We start from the raw sequence: 12171 nt of genomic DNA, 5'->3' as shown, positions 1-12171 counted from the left end.
GGGAGAGGTGTTGTGGGGTCTCAAATGAAGCGTAGAAAGCAAAAGTTTTTCCACAATACCTGACAACCATTTAATTTCTGAGCTTCCGTGGCTCAATGGTTAGCGCGTTCGGCTGTTAACCAATAGGTTGGTGGTTCGAGCCCACCCGGGAGCGGTGTTGCGGGATCTCAAATGTAACGTAGCAAGCCAAAGTTTTTCCACAATACCTGACGACCATTTAATTTTTGGGCTTCCGTGGCGCAATGGTTAGCGCGTTCGGCTGTTAACCGAAAGGTTGGTGGTTCAAGCTCACCCGGGAGCGGTGTTGTGACGTCTCAGATGTGACGAAAAAAGTCAAGGTTTTTACACAATACCTGAAGAGCATTTAAATTTTGGGCTTCCGTGGCGCAATGGTTAGCGCGTTCGGCTGTTAACCGAAAGGTTGGTGGTTCAAGTCCACCCGGGAGCGGTGTTGTGGGATCTCGAATGTAACGTAGAAAGCCAAAGTTTTTCCACAATACCTGACGACCATTTAATTTTTGGGCTTCCGTGGCGCAATGGTTAGCACGTTCGGCTGTTAACCAAAAAGTTGGTGGTTCGAGCCCATCCGGGAGCGGTGTTGTGGGGTCTCAAATGAAGCGTAGAAAGCAAAAGTTTTTCCACAATACCTGACAACCATTTAATTTCTGAGCTTCCGTGGCTCAATGGTTAGCGCGTTCGGCTGTTAACCAATAGGTTGGTGGTTCGAGCCCACCCGGGAGCGGTGTTGCGGGATCTCAAATGTAACGTAGAAAGCCAAAGTTTTTCCACAATACCTGACGACCATTTAATTTTTGGGCTTCCGTGGCGCAATGGTTAGCGCGTTCGGCTGTTAACCGAAAGGTTGGTGGTTCAAGCCCATCCGGGAGCGGTGTTGTGACGTCTCAGATGTGACGTAAAAAGTCAAGGTTTTTACACAATACCTGAAGAGCATTTAAATTTTGGGCTTCCGTGGCGCAATGGTTAGCACGTTCGGCTGTTAACCAATAGGTTGGTGGTTCGAGCCCAACCGGGAGAGGTGTTGCAGGGTCTCTGATGTAACGTAATAAGTCATAACTTATCCACAATACCTGACAACCATTTAATTTCTGAGCTTCCGTGGCTCAATGGCTAGCGCGTTCGGCTGTTAACCAATAGGTTGGTGGTTCGAGCCCATCCGGGAGCGGTGTTGTGAGGTCTCAGATGTGACGTAAAAAGTCAAGGTTTTTACACAATACCTGACGAGCCTTTAATTTTTGGGCTTTCGTGGCGCAATGGTTAGCGCGTTCAGCTGTTAACCAATAGGTTGGTGGTTCGAGCCCATCCGGGAGCGGTGTTGTGAGGTCTCAGATGTGACGTAAAAAATCAAGGTTTTTACACAATACCTGACGAGCCTTTAATATTTGGGCTTTCGTGGCGCAATGGTTAGCGCGTTCAGCTGTTAACCAATAGGTTGGTGGTTCGAGCCCACCCGGGAGCGTTGTTGTGGGATCTCAAATATAACGTAGAAAGCCAAAGTTTTTCCACAATACCTGACGACCATTTAATTTTTGGGCTTCCGTGGCGCAATGGTTAGCGCGTTCAGCTGTTAACCAATAGGTTGGTGGTTCGAGCCCACCCGGGAGCGTTGTTGTGGGATCTCAAATGTAACGTAGAAAGCCAAAGTTTTTCCACAATACCTGACGACCATTTAATTTTTGGGCTTCCGTGGCGCAATGGTTAGCGCGTTCAGCTGTTAACCAATAGGTTGGTGGTTCGAGCCCACCCGGGAGAGGTGTTGTGGGGTCTCAAATGAAACGTAGAAAGCAAAAGTTTTTCCACAATACCTGACAACCATTTAATTTCTGAGCTTCCGTGGCTCAATGGCTAGCGCGTTCGGCTGTTAACCAATAGGTTGGTGGTTCGAGCCCATCCGGGAGCGGTGTTGTGAGGTCTCAGATGTGACGTAAAAAGTCAAGGTTTTTACACAATACCTGACGAGCCTTTAATTTTTGGGCTTTCGTGGCGCAATGGTTAGCGCGTTCAGCTGTTACCCAATAGGTTGGTGGTTCGAGCCCACCCGGGAGCGTTGTTGTGGGATCTCAAATGTAACGTAGAAAGCCAAAGTTTTTCCACAATACCTGACGACCATTTAATTTTTGGGCTTCCGTGGCGCAATGGTTAGCGCGTTCGGCTGTTAACCGAAAGGTTGGTGGTTCAAGCCCATCCGGGAGCGGTATTGTGACGTCTCAGATGTGACGTAAAAAGTCAAGGTTTTTACACAATACCTGAAGAGCATTTAAATTTTGGGCTTCCGTGGCGCAATGGTTAGCACGTTCGGCTGTTAACCAATAGGTTGGTGGTTCGAGCCCAACCGGGAGAGGTGTTGCAGGGTCTCAGATGTAACGAAATAAGTCATAACTTATCCACAATACCTGACAACCATTTAATTTCTGAGCTTCCGTGGCTCAATGGTTAGCGCGTTCGGCTGTTAACCAATAGGTTGGTGGTTCGAGCCCATCCGGGAGCGGTGTTGTGAGGTCTCAGATGTGACGTAAAAAGTAAAGCTTTCTACACAATACCTGACGAGCATTTAACTTTTGGGCTTTCGCGGCGCAATGGCTAGCGCGTTCGGCTGTTAACCAATAGGTTGGTGGTTCGAGCCCACCCGGGAGCGTTGTTGTGGGATCTCAAATGTAACGTAGAAAGCCAAAGTTTTTCCACAATACCTGACGACCATTTAATTTTTGGGCTTCCGTGGCGCAATGGTTAGCACGTTCGGCTGTTAACCAAAAAGTTGGTGGTTCGAGCCCATCCGGGAGCGGTGTTGTGAGGTCTCAGATGTGACGTAAAAAGTCAAGGTTTTTACACAATACCTGACGAGCATTTAATTTTTGGGCTTCCGTGGCGCAATGGTTAGCACGTTCAGCTGTTAATCGAAAGGTTGGTGGTTCGAGCCCACCCGGGAGAGGTGTTGTGGGGTCTCAAATGAAGCGTAGAAAGCAAAAGTTTTTCCACAATACCTGACAACCATTTAATTTCTGAGCTTCCGTGGCTCAATGGTTAGCGCGTTCGGCTGTTAACCAATAGGTTGGTGGTTCAAGCCCATCCGGGAGCGGTGTTGTGACGTCTCAGATGTGACGTAAAAAGTCAAGGTTTTTACACAATACCTGAAGAGCATTTAAATTTTGGGCTTCCGTGGCGCAATGGTTAGCACGTTCGGCTGTTAACCAATAGGTTGGTGGTTCGAGCCCAACCGGGAGAGGTGTTGCAGGGTCTCTGATGTAACGTAATAAGTCATAACTTATCCACAATACCTGACAACCATTTAATTTCTGAGCTTCCGTGGCTCAATGGCTAGCGCGTTCGGCTGTTAACCAATAGGTTGGTGGTTCGAGCCCATCCGGGAGCGGTGTTGTGAGGTCTCAGATGTGACGTAAAAAGTCAAGGTTTTTACACAATACCTGACGAGCCTTTAATTTTTGGGCTTTCGTGGCGCAATGGTTAGCGCGTTCAGCTGTTAACCAATAGGTTGGTGGTTCGAGCCCATCCGGGAGCGGTGTTGTGAGGTCTCAGATGTGACGTAAAAAATCAAGGTTTTTACACAATACCTGACGAGCCTTTAATATTTGGGCTTTCGTGGCGCAATGGTTAGCGCGTTCAGCTGTTAACCAATAGGTTGGTGGTTCGAGCCCACCCGGGAGCGTTGTTGTGGGATCTCAAATATAACGTAGAAAGCCAAAGTTTTTCCACAATACCTGACGACCATTTAATTTTTGGGCTTCCGTGGCGCAATGGTTAGCGCGTTCAGCTGTTAACCAATAGGTTGGTGGTTCGAGCCCACCCGGGAGCGTTGTTGTGGGATCTCAAATGTAACGTAGAAAGCCAAAGTTTTTCCACAATACCTGACGACCATTTAATTTTTGGGCTTCCGTGGCGCAATGGTTAGCGCGTTCAGCTGTTAACCAATAGGTTGGTGGTTCGAGCCCACCCGGGAGAGGTGTTGTGGGGTCTCAAATGAAACGTAGAAAGCAAAAGTTTTTCCACAATACCTGACAACCATTTAATTTCTGAGCTTCCGTGGCTCAATGGCTAGCGCGTTCGGCTGTTAACCAATAGGTTGGTGGTTCGAGCCCATCCGGGAGCGGTGTTGTGAGGTCTCAGATGTGACGTAAAAAGTCAAGGTTTTTACACAATACCTGACGAGCATTTAATTTTTGGGCTTCCGTGGCGCAATGTTTAGCGCGTTCAGCTATTAATCGAAAGGTTGGTGGTTCGAGCCCACCCGGGAGAGGTGTTGTGGGGTCTCAAATGAAACGTAGAAAGCAAAAGTTTTTCGACAATACCTGACAACCATTTAATTTCTGAGCTTCCGTGGCTCAATGGTTAGCGCGTTCGGCTGTTAACCAATAGGTTGGTGGTTCAAGCCCACCCGGGAGCGGTGTTGTGGGATCTCAAGTGTAACGTAGAAAGCCAAAGTTTTTCCACAATACCTGACGACCATTTAATTTTTGGGCTTCCGTGGCGCAATGGTTAGCACGTTCGGCTGTTAACCAAAAGGTTGGTGGTTCGAGCCCATCCGGGAGCGGTGTTGTGAGGTCTCAGATGTGACGTAAAAAGTCAAGGTTTTTACACAATACCTGACGAGCATTTAAATTTTGGGCTTCCGTGGCGCAATGGTTAGCGCGTTTAGCTGTTAATCGAAAGGTTGGTGGTTCGAGCCCACCCGGGAGAGGTGTTGTGGGGTCTCAAATGAAGCGTAGAAAGCAAAAGTTTTTCCACAATACCTGACAACCATTTAATTTCTGAGCTTCCGTGGCTCAATGGTTAGCGCGTTCGGCTGTTAACCAATAGGTTGGTGGTTCGAGCCCACCCGGGAGCGGTGTTGCGGGATCTCAAATGTAACGTAGCAAGCCAAAGTTTTTCCACAATACCTGACGACCATTTAATTTTTGGGCTTCCGTGGCGCAATGGTTAGCGCGTTCGGCTGTTAACCGAAAGGTTGGTGGTTCAAGCTCACCCGGGAGCGGTGTTGTGACGTCTCAGATGTGACGAAAAAAGTCAAGGTTTTTACACAATACCTGAAGAGCATTTAAATTTTGGGCTTCCGTGGCGCAATGGTTAGCGCGTTCGGCTGTTAACCGAAAGGTTGGTGGTTCAAGTCCACCCGGGAGCGGTGTTGTGGGATCTCGAATGTAACGTAGAAAGCCAAAGTTTTTCCACAATACCTGACGACCATTTAATTTTTGGGCTTCCGTGGCGCAATGGTTAGCACGTTCGGCTGTTAACCAAAAAGTTGGTGGTTCGAGCCCATCCGGGAGCGGTGTTGTGGGGTCTCAAATGAAGCGTAGAAAGCAAAAGTTTTTCCACAATACCTGACAACCATTTAATTTCTGAGCTTCCGTGGCTCAATGGTTAGCGCGTTCGGCTGTTAACCAATAGGTTGGTGGTTCGAGCCCACCCGGGAGCGGTGTTGCGGGATCTCAAATGTAACGTAGAAAGCCAAAGTTTTTCCACAATACCTGACGACCATTTAATTTTTGGGCTTCCGTGGCGCAATGGTTAGCGCGTTCGGCTGATAACCGAAAGGTTGGTGGTTCAAGCCCACCCGGGAGCGGTGTTGTGGGATCTCGAATGTAACGTAGAAAGCCAAAGTTTTTCCACAATACCTGACGACCATTTAATTTTTGGGCTTCCGTGGCGCAATGGTTAGCGCGTTCGGCTGTTAACCGAAAGGTTGGTGGTTCAAGCCCATCCGGGAGCGGTGTTGTGACGTCTCAGATGTGACGTAAAAAGTCAAGGTTTTTACACAATACCTGAAGAGCATTTAAATTTTGGGCTTCCGTGGCGCAATGGTTAGCACGTTCGGCTGTTAACCAATAGGTTGGTGGTTCGAGCCCAACCGGGAGAGGTGTTGCAGGGTCTCTGATGTAACGTAATAAGTCATAACTTATCCACAATACCTGACAACCATTTAATTTCTGAGCTTCCGTGGCTCAATGGCTAGCGCGTTCGGCTGTTAACCAATAGGTTGGTGGTTCGAGCCCATCCGGGAGCGGTGTTGTGAGGTCTCAGATGTGACGTAAAAAGTCAAGGTTTTTACACAATACCTGACGAGCCTTTAATTTTTGGGCTTTCGTGGCGCAATGGTTAGCGCGTTCAGCTGTTAACCAATAGGTTGGTGGTTCGAGCCCATCCGGGAGCGGTGTTGTGAGGTCTCAGATGTGACGTAAAAAATCAAGGTTTTTACACAATACCTGACGAGCCTTTAATATTTGGGCTTTCGTGGCGCAATGGTTAGCGCGTTCAGCTGTTAACCAATAGGTTGGTGGTTCGAGCCCACCCGGGAGCGTTGTTGTGGGATCTCAAATATAACGTAGAAAGCCAAAGTTTTTCCACAATACCTGACGACCATTTAATTTTTGGGCTTCCGTGGCGCAATGGTTAGCGCGTTCAGCTGTTAACCAATAGGTTGGTGGTTCGAGCCCACCCGGGAGCGTTGTTGTGGGATCTCAAATGTAACGTAGAAAGCCAAAGTTTTTCCACAATACCTGACGACCATTTAATTTTTGGGCTTCCGTGGCGCAATGGTTAGCGCGTTCAGCTGTTAACCAATAGGTTGGTGGTTCGAGCCCACCCGGGAGAGGTGTTGTGGGGTCTCAAATGAAACGTAGAAAGCAAAAGTTTTTCCACAATACCTGACAACCATTTAATTTCTGAGCTTCCGTGGCTCAATGGCTAGCGCGTTCGGCGGTTAACCAATAGGTTGGTGGTTCGAGCCCATCCGGGAGCGGTGTTGTGAGGTCTCAGATGTGACGTAAAAAGTCAAGGTTTTTACACAATACCTGACGAGCCTTTAATTTTTGGGCTTTCGTGGCGCAATGGTTAGCGCGTTCAGCTGTTAACCAATAGGTTGGTGGTTCGAGCCCACCCGGGAGCGTTGTTGTGGGATCTCAAATGTAACGTAGAAAGCCAAAGTTTTTCCACAATACCTGACGACCATTTAATTTTTGGGCTTCCGTGGCGCAATGGTTAGCGCGTTCGGCTGTTAACCGAAAGGATGGTGGTTCAAGCCCATCCGGGAGCGGTATTGTGACGTCTCAGATGTGATGTAAAAAGTCAAGGTTTTTACACAATACCTGAAGAGCATTTAAATTTTGGGCTTCCGTGGCGCAATGGTTAGCACGTTCGGCTGTTAACCAATAGGTTGGTGGTTCGAGCCCAACCGGGAGAGGTGTTGCAGGGTCTCAGATGTAACGAAATAAGTCATAACTTATCCACAATACCTGACAACCATTTAATTTCTGAGCTTCCGTGGCTCAATGGTTAGCGGGTTCGGCTGTTAACCAATAGGTTGGTGGTTCGAGCCCATCCGGGAGCGGTGTTGTGAGGTCTCAGATGTGACGTAAAAAGTAAAGCTTTCTACACAATACCTGACGAGCATTTAACTTTTGGGCTTTCGCGGCGCAATGGCTAGCGCGTTCGGCTGTTAACCAATAGGTTGGTGGTTCGAGCCCACCCGGGAGCGTTGTTGTGGGATCTCAAATGTAACGTAGAAAGCCAAAGTTTTTCCACAATACCTGACGACCATTTAATTTTTGGGCTTCCGTGGCGCAATGGTTAGCACGTTCGGCTGTTAACCAAAAAGTTGGTGGTTCGAGCCCATCCGGGAGCGGTGTTGTGAGGTCTCAGATGTGACGTAAAAAGTCAAGGTTTTTACACAATACCTGACGAGCATTTAATTTTTGGGCTTCCGTGGCGCAATGGTTAGCACGTTCAGCTGTTAATCGAAAGGTTGGTGGTTCGAGCCCACCCGGGAGAGGTGTTGTGGGGTCTCAAATGAAGCGTAGAAAGCAAAAGTTTTTCCACAATACCTGACAACCATTTAATTTCTGAGCTTCCGTGGCTCAATGGTTAGCGCGTTCGGCTGTTAACCAATAGGTTGGTGGTTCAAGCCCATCCGGGAGCGGTGTTGTGACGTCTCAGATGTGACGTAAAAAGTCAAGGTTTTTACACAATACCTGAAGAGCATTTAAATTTTGGGCTTCCGTGGCGCAATGGTTAGCACGTTCGGCTGTTAACCAATAGGTTGGTGGTTCGAGCCCAACCGGGAGAGGTGTTGCAGGGTCTCTGATGTAACGTAATAAGTCATAACTTATCCACAATACCTGACAACCATTTAATTTCTGAGCTTCCGTGGCTCAATGGCTAGCGCGTTCGGCTGTTAACCAATAGGTTGGTGGTTCGAGCCCATCCGGGAGCGGTGTTGTGAGGTCTCAGATGTGACGTAAAAAGTCAAGGTTTTTACACAATACCTGACGAGCCTTTAATTTTTGGGCTTTCGTGGCGCAATGGTTAGCGCGTTCAGCTGTTAACCAATAGGTTGGTGGTTCGAGCCCATCCGGGAGCGGTGTTGTGAGGTCTCAGATGTGACGTAAAAAATCAAGGTTTTTACACAATACCTGACGAGCCTTTAATATTTGGGCTTTCGTGGCGCAATGGTTAGCGCGTTCAGCTGTTAACCAATAGGTTGGTGGTTCGAGCAAACCCGGGAGCGTTGTTGTGGGATCTCAAATATAACGTAGAAAGCCAAAGTTTTTCCACAATACCTGACGACCATTTAATTTTTGGGCTTCCGTGGCGCAATGGTTAGCGCGTTCAGCTGTTAACCAATAGGTTGGTGGTTCGAGCCCACCCGGGAGCGTTGTTGTGGGATCTCAAATGTAACGTAGAAAGCCAAAGTTTTTCCACAATACCTGACGACCATTTAATTTTTGGGCTTCCGTGGCGCAATGGTTAGCGCGTTCAGCTGTTAACCAATAGGTTGGTGGTTCGAGCCCACCCGGGAGAGGTGTTGTGGGGTCTCAAATGAAACGTAGAAAGCAAAAGTTTTTCCACAATACCTGACAACCATTTAATTTCTGAGCTTCCGTGGCTCAATGGCTAGCGCGTTCGGCTGTTAACCAATAGGTTGGTGGTTCGAGCCCATCCGGGAGCGGTGTTGTGAGGTCTCAGATGTGACGTAAAAAGTCAAGGTTTTTACACAATACCTGACGAGCCTTTAATTTTTGGGCTTTCGTGGCGCAATGGTTAGCGCGTTCAGCTGTTAACCAATAGGTTGGTGGTTCGAGCCCACCCGGGAGCGTTGTTGTGGGATCTCAAATGTAACGTAGAAAGCCAAAGTTTTTCCACAATACCTGACGACCATTTAATTTTTGGGCTTCCGTGGCGCAATGGTTAGCGCGTTCGGCTGTTAACCGAAAGGTTGGTGGTTCAAGCCCATCCGGGAGCGGTATTGTGACGTCTCAGATGTGACGTAAAAAGTCAAGGTTTTTACACAATACCTGAAGAGCATTTAAATTTTGGGCTTCCGTGGCGCAATGGTTAGCACGTTCGGCTGTTAACCAATAGGTTGGTGGTTCGAGCCCAACCGGGAGAGGTGTTGCAGGGTCTCAGATGTAACGAAATAAGTCATAACTTATCCACAATACCTGACAACCATTTAATTTCTGAGCTTCCGTGGCTCAATGGTTAGCGCGTTCGGCTGTTAACCAATAGGTTGGTGGTTCGAGCCCATCCGGGAGCGGTGTTGTGAGGTCTCAGATGTGACGTAAAAAGTAAAGCTTTCTACACAATACCTGACGAGCATTTAACTTTTGGGCTTTCGCGGCGCAATGGCTAGCGCGTTCGGCTGTTAACCAATAGGTTGGTGGTTCGAGCCCACCCGGGAGCGTTGTTGTGGGATCTCAAATGTAACGTAGAAAGCCAAAGTTTTTCCACAATACCTGACGACCATTTAATTTTTGGGCTTCCGTGGCGCAATGGTTAGCACGTTCGGCTGTTAACCAAAAAGTTGGTGGTTCGAGCCCATCCGGGAGCGGTGTTGTGAGGTCTCAGATGTGACGTAAAAAGTCAAGGTTTTTACACAATACCTGACGAGCATTTAATTTTTGGGCTTCCGTGGCGCAATGGTTAGCACGTTCAGCTGTTAATCGAAAGGTTGGTGGTTCGAGCCCACCCGGGAGAGGTGTTGTGGGGTCTCAAATGAAGCGTAGAAAGCAAAAGTTTTTCCACAATACCTGACAACCATTTAATTTCTGAGCTTCCGTGGCTCAATGGTTAGCGCGTTCGGCTGTTAACCAATAGGTTGGTGGTTCGAGCCCATCCGGGAGCGGTGTTGTGAGGTCTCAGATGTGACGTAAAAAGTAAAGCTTTTTACACAATACCTGACGAGCATTTAACTTTTGGGCTTTCGCGGCGCAATGGCTAGCGCGTTCGGCTGTTAACCAATAGGTTGGTGGTTCGAGCCCATCCGGGAGCGGTGTTGTGGGATCTCAAATGTAACGTAGAAAGCCCAAGTTTTTCCACAATACCTGACGACCACTTAATTTTTGGGCTTCCGTGGCGCAATGGTTAGCGCGTTCAGCTGTTAATCGAAAGGTTGGTGGTTCGAGCCCACCCGGGAGAGGTGTTGTGGGGTCTCAAATGAAACGTAGAAAGCGAAAGTTTTTTCACAATACCTGACAACCATTTAATTTCTGAGCTTCCGTGGCTCAATGGCTAGCGCGTTCGGCTGTTAACCAATAGGTTGGTGGTTCGAGCCCATCCGGGAGCGGTGTTGTGAGGTCTCAGATGTGACGTAAAAAGTCAAGGTTTTTACACAATACCTGACGAGCCTTTAATTTTTGGGCTTTCGTGGCGCAATGGTTAGCGCGTTCAGCTGTTAACCAATAGGTTGGTGGTTCGAGCCCATCCGGGAGCGGTGTTGTGAGGTCTCAGATGTGACGTAAAAAGTCAAGGTTTTTACACAATACCTGACGAGCCTTTAATTTTTGGGCTTTCGTGGCGCAATGGTTAGCGCGTTCAGCTGTTAACCAATAGGTTGGTGGTTCGAGCCCACCCGGGAGCGTTGTTGTGGGATCTCAAATGTAACGTAGAAAGCCAAAGTTTTTCCACAATACCTGACGACCATTTAATTTTTGGGCTTCCGTGGCGCAATGGTTAGCGCGTTCAGCTGTTAACCAATAGGTTGGTGGTTCGAGCCCACCCGGGAGCGTTGTTGTGGGATCTCAAATGTAACGTAGAGAGCCAAAGTTTTTCCACAATACCTGACGACCATTTAATTTTTGGGCTTCCGTGGCGCAATGGTTAGCGCGTTCAGCTGTTAACCAATAGGTTGGTGGTTCGAGCCCACCCGGGAGCGTTGTTGTGGGATCTCAAATGTAACGTAGAAAGCCAAAGTTTTTCCACAATACCTGACGACCATTTAATTTTTGGGCTTCCGTGGCGCAATGGTTAGCGCGTTCAGCTGTTAATCGAAAGGTTGGTGGTTCGAGCCCACCCGGGAGAGGTGTTGTGGGGTCTCAAATGAAACGTAGAAAGCAAAAGTTTTTCCACAATACCTGACAACCATTTAATTTCTGAGCTTCCGTGGCTCAATGGCTAGCGCGTTCGGCTGTTAACCAATAGGTTGGTGGTTCGAGCCCATCCGGGAGCGGTGTTTTGAGGTCTCAGATGTGACGTAAAAAGTCAAGGTTTTTACACAATACCTGACGAGCCTTTAATTTTTGGGCTTTCGTGGCGCAATGGTTAGCGCGTTCAGCTGTTAACCAATAGGTTGGTGGTTCGAGCCCACCCGGGAGCGTTGTTGTGGGATCTCAAATGTAACGTAGAAAGCCAAAGTTTTTCCCCAATACCTGACGACCATTTAATTTTTGGGCTTCCGTGGCGCAATGGTTAGCGCGTTCAGCTGTTAACCAATAGGTTGGTGGTTCGAGCCCACCCGGGAGAGGTGTTGTGGGGTCTCAAATGAAACGTAGAAAGCAAAAGTTTTTCCACAATACCTGACAACCATTTAATTTCTGAGCTTCCGTGGCTCAATGGTTAGCGCGTTCGGCTCTTAACCAATAGGTTGGTGGTTCGAGCCCACCCGGGAGCGGTGTTGTGGGATCTCAAATGTAACGTAGAAAGCCAAAGTTTATCCACAATACCTGACGACCATTTAATTTTTGGGCTTCCGTGGCGCAATGGTTAGCACGTTCGGCTGTTAACCAAAAGGTTGGTGGTTCGAGCCCATCCGGGAGCGGTGTTGTGAGGTCTCAGATGTGACGTAAAAAGTTAAGGTTTTTACACAATACCTGACGAGCATTTAATTTTTGGGCTTCCGTGGCGCAATGGTTAGCGCGTTCAGCTGTT

The 12171-nt window shown here is 48.2% G+C and overlaps 2 non-coding genes across 2 annotated transcripts; both read left to right on the top strand.

Moving 5' to 3' along the window:
• Positions 1-5520: 5520 nt before the first annotated feature.
• TRNAI-GAU (transfer RNA isoleucine (anticodon GAU)) lies at positions 5521-5593 on the top strand. Its single transcript has one exon. It is a non-coding gene; the product is annotated as a tRNA-Ile (tRNA).
• A 6248-nt stretch (positions 5594-11841) lies between these two features.
• TRNAK-CUU (transfer RNA lysine (anticodon CUU)) lies at positions 11842-11914 on the top strand. Its single transcript has one exon. It is a non-coding gene; the product is annotated as a tRNA-Lys (tRNA).
• The last annotated feature ends 257 nt before the right edge of the window (positions 11915-12171 follow it).

The sequence above is a fragment of the Phalangium opilio genome, unplaced genomic scaffold, assembly GCF_054372755.1.
Source record: "Phalangium opilio isolate 3A_F unplaced genomic scaffold, DU_Popi_V2 ptg000021l_1, whole genome shotgun sequence".
Taxonomy (NCBI): Eukaryota; Metazoa; Arthropoda; class Arachnida; order Opiliones; family Phalangiidae; genus Phalangium; species Phalangium opilio.
Note: the sequence above shows the minus strand (reverse complement) of the source record. Positions and strands in the feature narration are given on the sequence as shown.